Genomic DNA, 12,923 nt, shown 5'->3' with positions numbered 1-12,923 from the left:
GTCGATAGTGCGGTTGAACAAGCATTGAAGGCACATGGGATCACCTCATCCTCAAAACCTCAGCCAAGCAGAAGCTCAAGTTATTGTGAAGTTCTCCCAATGGTGAATGACTCTAATGTCTCACTAGTTCATGCATTTTTGTCAAGTCATGAAGAGTTGATGCAAGGAAATCTATTGCCACCACAATTTGAGATTGGGGATATGAGAGACATAAATCAAAAGGATCTAGACAAGATGGATATCAAGTACCAGATGGCAATGGCAGTGCAAATAGCTACAAACTTCATGAAGATGTATGGGAAAGATAGCTTCAAGGATTCTGACAGGAAGAGGATCGGTTTCGACAAGTCAAAGCTGCGATGTTACAACTGCGGTGAGATGGGTCGCTTTTCGCGAGAATGCACGAATCCGTCAAAGCCAGCCAATGATATTCGTATGACTAAGGTGACTGAGGAGGAAAATAGTAGAGCTGCTGGAAAGAAGCATGAGGTGCAGAAGCTAAACAACTCAGCTCCGAGAATTGGAGGTCATCCACACAAGCGCAGTTCAAGCTCAAACACAAGAGCCCTTGTCTCCCAAATGGAGGTCCAAAATGGTATGGATTGGGATGATCAATTTCAAGAGCTGCAGAATCCTCTCAACATGGCAGTCATGGCTTTCACGACAAAGAATGAAGCGTCTACATCCTCAGCTGCAAGTTCCGAAGCATCACCCATCGATGAGGTAAATCACAATCTTTGCACTCAAGCTTGCATAAATAAGGTTACATATTACAGATATCTTCAAGACGAAGTTTTGAAAGAAAATGTAAAGCTTTGTCAATTAAATGCTGAATATGTAAAGGCTGACAAGATTTACATTGAAAAGATTCAAACTCATCAAGATGATGTCGCAAATCTTAAACTTAAAATTTTTCAAAAGGAGTATGACGTTATATATTACAAAAACATAATTAATGATTTAAGGATGAAATTGAAAAATTGAAAATTGATGCTTCTAATAAAAGGGAAAAAGAAAAACAAGTTGAAAGATTTGAGGCATCATCTGAGAAATTGGATGATCTTATTGGAGCCCAGAGAAGTACTAAAGTTAAAGCGGGGCTAGGATATGATTATTCAGCAGTACCCCCACCGATGAACGATAATTATACTAGTTTGCCCCACTTTAGCCATAATACTTTTCCTGAGGAAGAAATGTCATATGGGGTAGACAGAATACCAAAACCTGTGAAATTTGTTCCTGCAGTACCACCAACTGCTGCTCCAGTTCAATCATTTGATAAATCTAACTTAAATGTGTCTTGTGAAGCAGGTGATGTAATCAATGGTGATTGTAGGAAGGTTAACAATGGTTGTAAGCCAAATGGAGAGTTAGAACCCCATTTTGAGGCTTGTGTGGGTCTAACAAAATCAATTAACAATCCTGTTTGTAATAAAGTGTGTGAATCAATGTTAGGAAGTTTGATGTCAGGGTCAAAAGTTGTATTTTGTGAAACGTCTAGTGATGAAAGTTGTAAAGATGTCTGTAATAAAAGTGAATATTCTTCATCGGATTCAGAATGTGAAACAGTTTTTGATGAAACAATTGAAGCTAAGGTTGATGGATAGAGTGTTCATAGCTGCTCATCAACTGATCATCATGTTGAGAACTTGAGAAATTAGAAACCAAATTTTGATAATGAAAAACCAAGCACTTCCTGTAAATATGTGCCACCTAAGAAAACCTCATTTTCTTAGAATCCAAATTATAACAACAGTTCTCAATATTATGATCAGTTTGATAATGCCTATTACTATTCTCAACAGAAACCTAGGCATTCAAATTATTTTGCTTCAAAATTTTCAAATGTTCATAATTATCAGACAGATAAAGGTTACACACATGTTAACCTGACTACATCACCTTATCCCACATATCTCAGTGATCAAGATATCTATAACTGCAACCAAAGAAAATGTTGCTTTGTTTGTGGCAATCCGTCTCATCTTGCAAGACATTGCAAGAACTGGCACAAGCAACAAAGAGATTCAAGAAGTGCGTTTGGTCAGGCATTTCCTAAGGTTGATTCTAAACCTAAGAAAATGACTCACCAAAGTCATTCATCTTCCAGTGAGACAGATTCAAAATTTGAAAAGTGCAAAAACCAAGAAAACCATTTTGGCTAACCCAAAGAGAAAGAAAAAGGTTAGCAAAGGGTTCTGAAGCTGAAAAACCCAAGAACCTTTCAAAGATCTTTACTAAAGCTAATCAAGAAGATTTTATGGTTAAGCCCAAATGAAAACGAAGACAATCCAGAAAACCATCTCAAAACCGAGGAAATAATAATTCAAGTTCCTCGAGGGATTGTTCTTCTGATTTCGATTCACCAATAGACTACATTTTTAGATATCATAAAATTAAACTTGGTGATTTTGTGTTTAATTTTCCCGAGACAAGTGCGTCTCGGGAAACCCTCCACTAACTAGTTGTTCGTGTGTGTAGGGTCAGCTTGGAAGGCCTGTTAATAGTATTTGGTACTTAGACAGTGGCTGCACCCGACACTTAACAGGAGATGAGTCCCTGTTGTTTGACATCAAACCATTCGACGGTGGACATGTTTCCTTTGCTGGTGACGTAGGAGGAGAGATAACGAAACAAGGAAACATCTCAAATGGTACTTTGACCTTTGATGATGTCAATTTGGTGGAACAGCTCAACCACGATCTGCTCAGTGTCTCCCAAATTTGTGATAAGAAATTCTCAACCCTATTCACAGAAAATGAGTATCTTATATTAAAACCAGGTTTCAAAGTCCCTAAAGAGTGGATCATGTTGCGTACTCCGAGGCACAACGATGCCTACATTCTGGACATGAGAAGCAATTATTCCATGCGTTCTGCTTCTTGTTTGATGTCCAAGGCCTCGAAGAACGATTCATCCTTACTGCATCGACGATTGGGCCACGTCAACTTTAAAAACTTGAATAAGTTAGTTAAAGGTGACCACATGAGGGGTTTACCTGTAAAATCTTTTCATTGTGCTGAAAAATGTTTATCTTGTTCTAAATGCAAACAGCACAAACTCCCTCACAGATCCAAGACTGTCAATTCCATAAATTCCACTCTCCAACTGTTGCACATGGACCTCTTTGGTCCAATTCAATCATTGGCAATAGGTCGAAAAGCCTATTGTTTGGTTATTACTGACGATTTTTCGCGTTTCAATTGGACATTGCTGTTAGGGCACAAGGATGAGACATCATAATTTCTGCTCAGATTTATTGTGTTGGTTGAAAGTCAAACAGACAAAAGAGTGAAGTGTATCAGGAGTGACAATGGAACAGAATTCTGCAACAAAGTCGTGAATGAATTCTGCCACAACAAGGGAATCCTTCGTCAATTCAGCGCACCTTACACTCCCGAACAAAATGGGGTGGCTGAACGACGAAACCGCACGTTGGTTGATGCCACTCTAACAATGATGTCATACTCCAAACTTCCATTGCTTTTCTGGGGTGAAGCCATCAATGCTGCGTGCTTTACCCAGAATCGTGTGCTTTTGAACAAAAGACTGAACAAGACTCCGTATGAAGTCTTCAATGGAACGAAGCCAAGGGTGAATTTCTTCAGAACGTTTGGATGTCCCTGTACCATACTCCAAACCAATGCTGGAACAAATTCCAAGTTTGCTGAAAAGGCGGATGAGTGCTATTTTGTTGGATATTCTGCTGACAAAAGTGCTTATCGGGTGTACAACAAGAAAACTAGAGTGATCTTGGAGTCTTTCAACATTGGTTGGCAAGAATTGAACCCTACCGATGCACACAATGGTCCTGACTGGATGTTTGATTATGAAAGTCTGTTCAAGCAGTTTCGTGGGATGTATGTGACACTAGTAATACCAACGGTTTCCCCTGTTGCTTCTGCACCAGTTCAACCTGCTGATGATCAATCTATCTTGATACAAGCTGTATTAAAAGGTCTTGAAGATGTAAATGTAGCTGCTCCTGCACCCGTACTTAATGTACCTCCCGTGGCTAATCAACCAGCCCCGGTCAATAACGTGCAACTCTCTGCAGACATCACTGAGATTCCCGTTGTTGAAGACATCGCTGATTCAGATACTGACTCATATGTGTCAGCTGACGAAAATTTTGGTTCAAATTTGACAAACTAATAAAACTTAAGGACTAAAAATATTCATGGCAAAAGTAAAGAGAAAAATAAGACAAAGAATGGAAGTAGCTTATGTTAAGGAATGGAGTAAGGAGACTCCATCCCATATCGGAGAAAGAAAGAAAAATTAAGCATTTTATAAGGAGAGAACATTCCATGGAAATGTTCTTATGTGGTCAACCACTCTCCCTAGTCCTAGCGGAGGGTGCGAAGCACCCGACGCGCATGCGCACGGGCACGGGCTCGGGTGAAGGGCGATGAGCGTAATGTGGCGCTTTGATGGCGCACTTTGCACTTCGCATCGCTGCTTAAGAGTCGCCTTTGTATTTTTGGATGATGAGACGAAATCAAGATATGACAAGTTACTAAAAGATCAGGGACCAAAAATGAACAGATTCAAAGTTTTGCATCTTCGCGATACGCGAAGTATCCACGTTTTACATCTTCGCGATACGCGAAGATGCAGGACACGTGGAGATACCGTAACGATACGTGGCGACACGTGGCAAGCCTACGTGGCGACTCAGCGAAGCTAGTGCATCTTCGCGATACGCGAAGATATAGGAAAATTTCTATAAATAGGCCGGCCATGGGGGTGGTCGTCACTCATCCAACGCACTCCAAAAACACCTACATTACCTCGATAAGCGTGCCACGACCCCGATATGGTGATATCCCGACAAGTCTTACTTCGAAATGCGTGCCATAACCCTACCTAAATACTCTCTCAACCTTCTTCCAAAGTGCGGTCCAAGTAGAAGTACGGTCCAAATAGAAGTGCGGTTCAAGTAGAGTATAAGCATTTCGAGTAATAAGCCATTCAAGGTAGGGGTTTTCCCGATTATTATATTGTAAACAAAGGTTTATAAGTGATTAACAAGAAAGGACTAGAGGTCCTTATATTTATAAAGAGATAAAATGTCAAGGTAAAGGTTATGCAATCGGACTAAAGGTCTGAAGCTAGATCGTTGATCTAGTACTTATAAAATGTTATTCTTGTACTATAGGTCCGAGGTAACGAGACAAATTGGTGAGAAACACCAACCAAGAAGAAAGGTGAACACGTCCAACTTTTTATAAAATAAAGTCTTGAATGTTTGCATGGGATTATATCCCTAAAACTTTATAAACAAAAGTAATGCTGGCCCTCAGGCTATTGTATACGTTTGTCTAGATCCTTACATATGTGGGTAGACGGTGGGCACACCGCACCACACTTGCTAATACCTCCGCCACGTTGGGTCGGACCTAAGTAATGTTCGAGAGGGGATTATCTCATGTATATTGAATAGTTTCTAAGACTTCGATGCTGCAGTATCGCTGAGAGGTTTCAAGTATAACTTGAGGTTTATAATAGTATATTTAACTTAGTTGTTTCCTAAGCCACGATGGGCCGGGTCATAAGATACCCGAGGGAATAACTAAGTAACTTAAATGTTTTGTGTCAGTGTGTTCACCAGCATGTGTTGCTGACGTATTTTTATAACTGTTTTACAGGTAATGGAGAATAGGTGTTTGGAGAAGAAGGGTAGCCGTTAGACGATCTGATGGTTCAATAGATGTTTTATAAATAAAATAATGTGAAACATGGTTTTGTAATCCAAACACTTATGTATAAATTAACGGGTGTTTTAAAATCCCGTCTTTTAACTATAATAATATTTTATTAAAGTCTTCCGCTTTACAACCCTAAACTCTGATATATTTACAAACAGGTACCAATGTTGGGCGTCATGCCCAGGCCCTGAGTCGGGGTGTGACAAGTGTTGGTATCAGAGCCATCAATCTTAGCGAATTAGGTATATAAGTATACCTAAGCTTTGATCAGAGATAAGTTTCAATATTTATTATATTATTATATAAGGATAAGATAGGTTGGTATTCTTTCCTATCCCTTATCATTCTAATCTTTTCTATCCCTTATCATTCTTATCCTCATAGATGTCGATATTCAAGAAGATGATAGAATCCTTCTACGAAGAATTGAGACAAGCAGGCCATCCAGAACCCATTGTTCCTCCCGATGGTCAAAGTGATGGATACTATGCTAACTTCTTTGACCAGGACAGACCCCTCACACCAGTGGTCCTATATGGGAATCAACCCATTTACTTCCCAGGCACAGAGCAAATGCCTATTAACATTCCAAGTGATCCGTCATCCCCGAAGAGTCATCTTTCCAATAATATGGAGATTGATGAGCAAGCTAAGACCAATCCTAAAGATGGTACCCCAAGTTGGATGCATATTTACTCTGACTCAAGAACCCCAGTTTACAACCCCACAGATTCTCCTCATTCTGTTTCAGGTCCATCAAGGAGACCCAAGATGAGAGTGATACAACCGGAGACCATTCGGATTGAGGTGAATCAAAGTAATGTGGAAGTTGAACCGGAAGAAGACCCCCGAGGAGGAAGTTGAAGAGGAGGGAAGAAGAACCAGAAGAATCGGAAGAAGACCCGGAAGAACCAAAGGAAGAGGTTTCAAAGGAGATGAGCATTGATAAGAGGAACCCTAAGGTGTAAAACCACTCAGGATATGACTGTCCACCGAGTATGGGCTGCCAGCAACCATTGTTTCACCTGTCCCCCCATTATGATCCACAAGACCCATATGTCCAAGCACTCACAGGTAGTTTTCCACCCTTTACAGGTGTTGTTCCAACCATCTCGGAACAAGCAGAGGAAATCAGGCAGCAAGAAGAAGCTGCAAAAGTCTTTCACAACATGCCAGTTGAATCCAGTCCACCACCGCCGTATCCAAGAAACCATTATGACATAGTCATGATGGGGTCTCGTGATCTACCGCCCTAGTATGGATATCCAAGTCTTATCCCTCAGTCCTAGGAAGAGCATTTGGATCGGGCACTGCATGAGATGGATGAATTGCGGAAAAAGTTGGCTAATGAGAGTAGCAAGAAGAAGAAAATGGAAAGGAAGTTACTACACAAGTTTAGTAAGTTGAAGAAGATAATCAAGAAATACATGAAGGATTGAAGATCCCGTTCTATTGTGACCGTACCGTTATTCCCTGTTCTGTTGTGGTTCTATCGTTTGTTCCTTGTTCCGTTGTTGTAGTATCGGTGGTTTCTAGAATAAGTCCGTAGTATTTGTAATGGTATCGTTGTTCCTAGAGTTCATGGTAATAGGAGTTGTCATAATGTACTCCTGTTTGTGAGATAAATAAAAACTTTTAAGTAATGAGTTAATTTCCTTATAATTTAAGAATGTCGAAACAAAGTATTCCATCCCAAAATAAGGAAGCTTCAAATGCTAAAAGCAACCAATCAAAAACTGAGCCTGCTCAAGGAAACCATGATCAGTTGATAACTAAAATGCAAGAAATGATTAATGCCATGAATACCTTATTACCCGCTATGAAAGAAAAATCTGTCCATCAAAGTGAAAACCGACAACTCAGTAAGTCTGTCAAATCCAAATCCCGTCCTAATCCTACCCCTCAAGATGAAGGAAGTGATCAAGGATCAACTAATGATGAAAAGATCCACCAAACCTTTACGAAGAGGTTACGAATCGAAGGTTGTTTGTTCAGAGATTTCAAAAATTGTGGACCAAAAGAATTTATGGCGACAAGGGTGCCATAGCCGCCATAAGTGTAAGGCCCCGAACCCCGGGAACCCCACAGTTGGTAATCATTCAAAACACTCGTAAAAATAATTAAACTTAAAAACAATTATTTTCATTAAAATGAGCATCACAGAGTATAATTCGGCGGAAAACGTAAATAACAAAATAAGTTCCCGAAACCCGGGAATTTTGCCCAAAACCAACATAATTATCTTTATTAAAAATTTTTAAAAATAAATGTTTTAATAATAAAATCTTCAAATCCCGTATGCCCTTCACCGTCCAAGTAGCTTCGTGGACGTCCAAGCGATAAGGCATCCTTTTCCTAACCTAAAACTCACACTAACATGCACACAAAGTCAGCTTAAGCTGAGTGAGTTCAAGTTTTAAATAAGTAACAAAAGTCTTAATAATCATTCCAACGGTTTTAAAACTGTAAACGGAATTACATCAGTTAGGTCATCACATTCAATAAATAATCATCCTTACGCATAAACATCTCTATACGTACATTCCTATATATATATATATAACATTCAATAATAACATTTAGGGTCGAGCAAACGTACAACCCAAACACGTAACATTCAGCGCATGCAAACACAAAGTAGGCATACGCAACATTCAGTAGTCGAGACGACTACAACATTCGCCAAATACTGGCCATTCTAATATATATATATATATATACATACACACATTCTTTAACATTCCAAGGCCTACCAATACTAGCAAGCCTATGTAAAATCGTTTAAAACATTTCATCAAGCAAAATCGCTTAGGTGTGCATGCTAGCCCAAAACTTAAAAAGAGTTAAACAGGGCATCAAGAACTCACCTGACACAAGACGCGGATTCACCACGAGTTAGAGAATCCCTAAGAAATCCCAAAAACTCAAACACCTGTCGGTTTACATTCAATCAATACTAATGACATCAAGATGACTCGTTTATCCTACGAGACGTTCTAACATGGTTCGAGTTACCTAAACCCTCGACCTCATCAAACTTAATCACAATAGCCCCCAAGGTTTCACATTCACCAAAACGACCCTTAGGTACTCCCGGGAATAAAGAATTCCCAAATTGCCCCCGGGAGCACTAGGTGACACTAACACGCGCGTTTAGGAGTCGTTTAGGCCGTTAACATCCAACTCAGCCCCGTGTGGACCCATTATGATAAAATCACAGCCAACAAGTCCACACGACGCCACACGAGTCAAATGGGTCGGTAACCCGCAAGTACAACGCACCAACTATTCAATACACACAATTGCGTGTTGTACCGACCTGTTGGAGTAACCGACAACCAATTCAGCCCCATAACTTATATAAATGAATTTTGAACAGCCCGTACATCAAACCAAGTGTCCCTGAGCTGAATTGGTCGTTAATCACTTCCACCCTCGCGTTAAATGCGCCAAACTACAATTCTAGACAACCGAACATAACAATCAAACTACAACTAGTTGATCAACTTAATGAACACCTATGAACATGATCTTTAAGTATGATATACGGGACATACCTAGGAATATTGTGGTGCAAAAACTCATTTCAACCAGCCCCGACAAGAACACCATTGAACATCCACCAGTTAAGCCTAAAACGAACTTATCGATCAATAACGAGTAAAACATGTAGATTTTAGCATGCGAAGATACATTTAATTACATAGGATAATCTTTGAAATAAATTATTAAATTTTTACCAGACTTTAATAAATGTCTTAGGTTTATAAAAATATTTTTATTATATTTTTCTATTGAACACAAAAATTATAAAAATTCCTCCAACACAGCAAGGTACGTGCAGCTATTTCAGTGCGCAACAAAATGGTTTTATTTTTATAAAATTCATTACCGAACCAAATTAAACGATTCCAATTGGGTTTGGTTCTTAACTCAAAATAATAACTTCCAGAAGTGGAACCAACCAATTTGGACCTGTCGAAAAAAGGTTATGACATCGGGAAGACAGACCAGAATCCGTCATCCTGCATCAGCTTTGACACTCGATTTTATAAATTCATAAAAACCATTCAAATCTCGTCCAAAAATTACGTATTATAACTTTCTGGAAACTATACTCAAAGTAGAACATCATGGAATCAAGAATCTATCAAAACAATGGATTATCATCGCGTTACAGACCCTACAATAAACGTATACGAATCTGTCAGCAAACTGTTATCATCAAAGCACGACCTTAACGACCAATAAGCGCGTTAATATGATCAATTAAGGTGTAAAAGACATGGGGAATCATAAAACCGACCTGGAATTGGAGTTTTCACGGCTGAAACTTGGCTGGGCAGAAGAAAAACGAGAAGGGGGGTTCTCCTTGCGATCGGCGCCGCTAAACGGTTAGGGTTAGGTTAATCCAAGTTTTATGATATAAATTAGATGTTACGCATTAGCCCTGGAAGTTTAAGGGATGTGGTAACTTGGGGAAAAAGGTTAGATAAATTAACGTAACGGGAAGATGGCCGGGTCAACGAAAGATGCCAGACAAATCCCAAGAAAACATACATACTCTACAGGCAGGAAATCTTTAAACCGATAAATTAGCGGGCGTTACAATAAGATGGCTCGAAGAGATGGAATCAATTGTTATTATAAGCAAATGTACTGAGGAGGAAAAGATTCAGTACACGGCACATATGTTCAAAGGGGAAGCCTTAGAGTGGTGGAACACTCTGTTGATGAGAAGAGGTAGAAGAATCATGTACCAGTTGATGTGGGAAGAATCAAACAAGGTAACCCGCTACATATGGGGTTTACCGAGAGAGATAAGAGACATGGTAAGATCTCATCTTCCACAGACAGCCGGATCCGCCATGGAACTTGCTGGTTATTTGATGAATGGTTTGATCCGCAACAAAGAAGAAGACAAGAAGGAATATTCGACAAATGACAGGAATGGAAAAGGAAATAATCGTTTCAAAGGAAAAAATGTGGTTTGGAGAAGGGGTGGTTTTAATTCTAACTACCCGTTGTGTAAAATTGGGTCGATGCCGGTTCGTAGTGTCTACATCTGTCATCTGTGACACATGCAAGAAACCAGGACATGCCACTGCTGATTGTTGGAAGAACAAGATAACTTGCTTCAACTGCAAGGAGACAGGGCATCTTAGCTTTGAATGTCCTAAGAAGAATGTTGCTGGGAGTGGAGGTGTTGGAGGAAGCGGCACCAAGAATGAAGGAAAGAAGGAAAATGCACGAGTCTTTGTACTTGACACCCAGAAGGCCGCCAACATATCGAAAACCATCACCGGTACGTGCTTAGTCAATAACGTTTACACAAGAGTTTTATTTGATTCTGGTGCAAATCAAAGTTTTATAGATTATAAATTTTGTAGTCTATTAAACGAACCTCTAAAGAAATTAAATAAAACCATAAACGTTGAGACGGCCAATGGTGAGATAGTTAAAATTTCCGAGACCTTAGAAAATGGAAAGATCTTGTTAGCAGGCTCCGTCATCCCTGTACAATTATTGCCTATGACCTTAGCGGGCTTTGATATAGTTCTAGGTATGGATTAGTTATCTGACAACCATGCTCATAGCATTTGCAATAAGAAAACCATAGAACTTCAAGCCCCTGACAAGCAAACAATTCAAATCGCGGGTGATAAAGATGCTGGTCATGTTAGCATAATCTCCATGATAAAAGCTAACAAATGCTTAAATCAAGGATGTTTAGCATTTATGGCTTATGTGACAGAAGAATCAAAACCAAAGGAAATCAAAGATGTACCCATAGTATCCGAATTTTCTATTGTCTTTCCAGATGAACTTCCAGGAATCCCACCAAATCGAGAAGTCGAATTCAGAATAGACTTAATGCCGGGAACAGCTGCAATAGCCAAATCCCCCTATCGTTTGGCTCCGACGGAAATGAAGGAATTAAAGAAACAACTGGATGAGTTGTTAGAGAAAGGATTTATTCGTCCAAGTTCATCACCTTGGGGAGCTCCGATTTTATTCGTCAAGAAGAAAGATGGTTCCATGAGAATGTGTATCGATTACAGAGCCTTGAACAAAGTTACTATTAAGAATCGATATCCGCTACCTAGAATTGATGACCTATTCGATCACAGGTGGAACCCAAGGACTACAAAGTTGCATTGAAATAAAACTCTTGGGTCGAAACCATGCAAGAGGAGCTGTTACAGTTCAAGAAGTTGAATGTTTGGAGGCTAGTGAAGAAGCCAGAACATAAGAAGCCAATCGGAACGAAATCGGTGTTCCGAAATAAGAAAGATGACAAGGGGGTGATCATTAGAAATAAAGCCCGGCTTGTTGTGCAATGCTTTTGGCAATGTGAAGGTTTTGATTACGATGAAGTCTATGCACCGGTGGCCAGATTAGAAGCAATTCGTATCTTTCTGGCATATGCCTCGTACATGAACTTCAAAGTGTATCAAATGGATGTGAAGACTGCATTCTTTTACGGGAAAGTAAAAGAAGAAATCTACGTCAGTCAACCTCCAGGTTTTGAAGATCCAAGTCATCCTGATCACGTTTACCGCTTTGACAAAGCACTTTATGGTCTTCATCAAGCACCTCGTGCATGGTATGCCACACTGGCTGATCATTTAGTGAAGAATGGATACAAGAGAGGTATTGTTGATCAAAATCTTTTTGTCAAGAAGGTTAAGGGTGAATTGATTATTGTTCAAGTGTACGTTGATGACATTATCTTCGGGTCAACGAATGAGAATCTGTGCAAGGAGTTCTCCGAGATTATGCAGAAGCGATTTGAAATGAGTTCCTTGGGGCAGATGACTTTCTTCCTGGGTTACAAGTTGAGCAAAAGAAGGATGGGACTTTGATTCACCAAGAAAAGTACGTTCATGACATTGTTCAGAAATTTGGTTTCAAGGACTCAACGGCTTTCATGACACTAATCGCTACGTGACATGTTCTCGCGCCTGATCCATCAGGAAAACCAGTTGATCAACACCTCTAATAGGTCAATGATTGGTTCCCTGATGTATCTCACTGCAAGCAGACCGGACATCATGTTCCCTGTTTGTTAGTGTGCTAGATATCAGTCTGACCCGAGAGAATCCCACATGACGGCTGTCAAGCGTATTTTCAGATACTTGAAGGGTAGACCTCGTTTGGGTCTTTGGTATCTAAAGGAGTCTCCCTTGGAACTTCATGCTTACACTAACA

This window comes from Bidens hawaiensis, unplaced genomic scaffold, assembly GCF_021521415.1.
Source record: "Bidens hawaiensis isolate Kalapana, Puna unplaced genomic scaffold, B.hawaiensis_p1.1 tig00000904_1, whole genome shotgun sequence".
Classification (NCBI taxonomy): Eukaryota; Viridiplantae; Streptophyta; class Magnoliopsida; order Asterales; family Asteraceae; genus Bidens; species Bidens hawaiensis.
Note: the sequence above shows the minus strand (reverse complement) of the source record.